Raw genomic sequence first — 251 nt, 5'->3', positions numbered from 1 at the left:
TCCTGGTGGCCATCAGAGTTTGTTTGTTTGTTTGTTGGCTTTAAAGCTGGAAGTGGGGATGAGTCCATGGGTGAAAGTGGTTGCCACCAAGCTTGGCAACCTGGTGTCTATCCCCAGGACCCACATGGTGGGAAAAGAGGAGCAACTCCTGCAAGTCATTGGCCTTCCATGAGCACCGTGTGGCATCTGCGTATGCAAACACACATAACTACATACCTACTTACAGAATAAAAAAAGAAATATTTTGTTTT

Source organism: Mastomys coucha, unplaced genomic scaffold (assembly GCF_008632895.1).
Source record: "Mastomys coucha isolate ucsf_1 unplaced genomic scaffold, UCSF_Mcou_1 pScaffold22, whole genome shotgun sequence".
Lineage (NCBI taxonomy): Eukaryota > Metazoa > Chordata > Mammalia > Rodentia > Muridae > Mastomys > Mastomys coucha.
The sequence above is the reverse complement of the archived record's forward strand: the minus strand, read 5'-3'. Positions refer to the sequence as shown.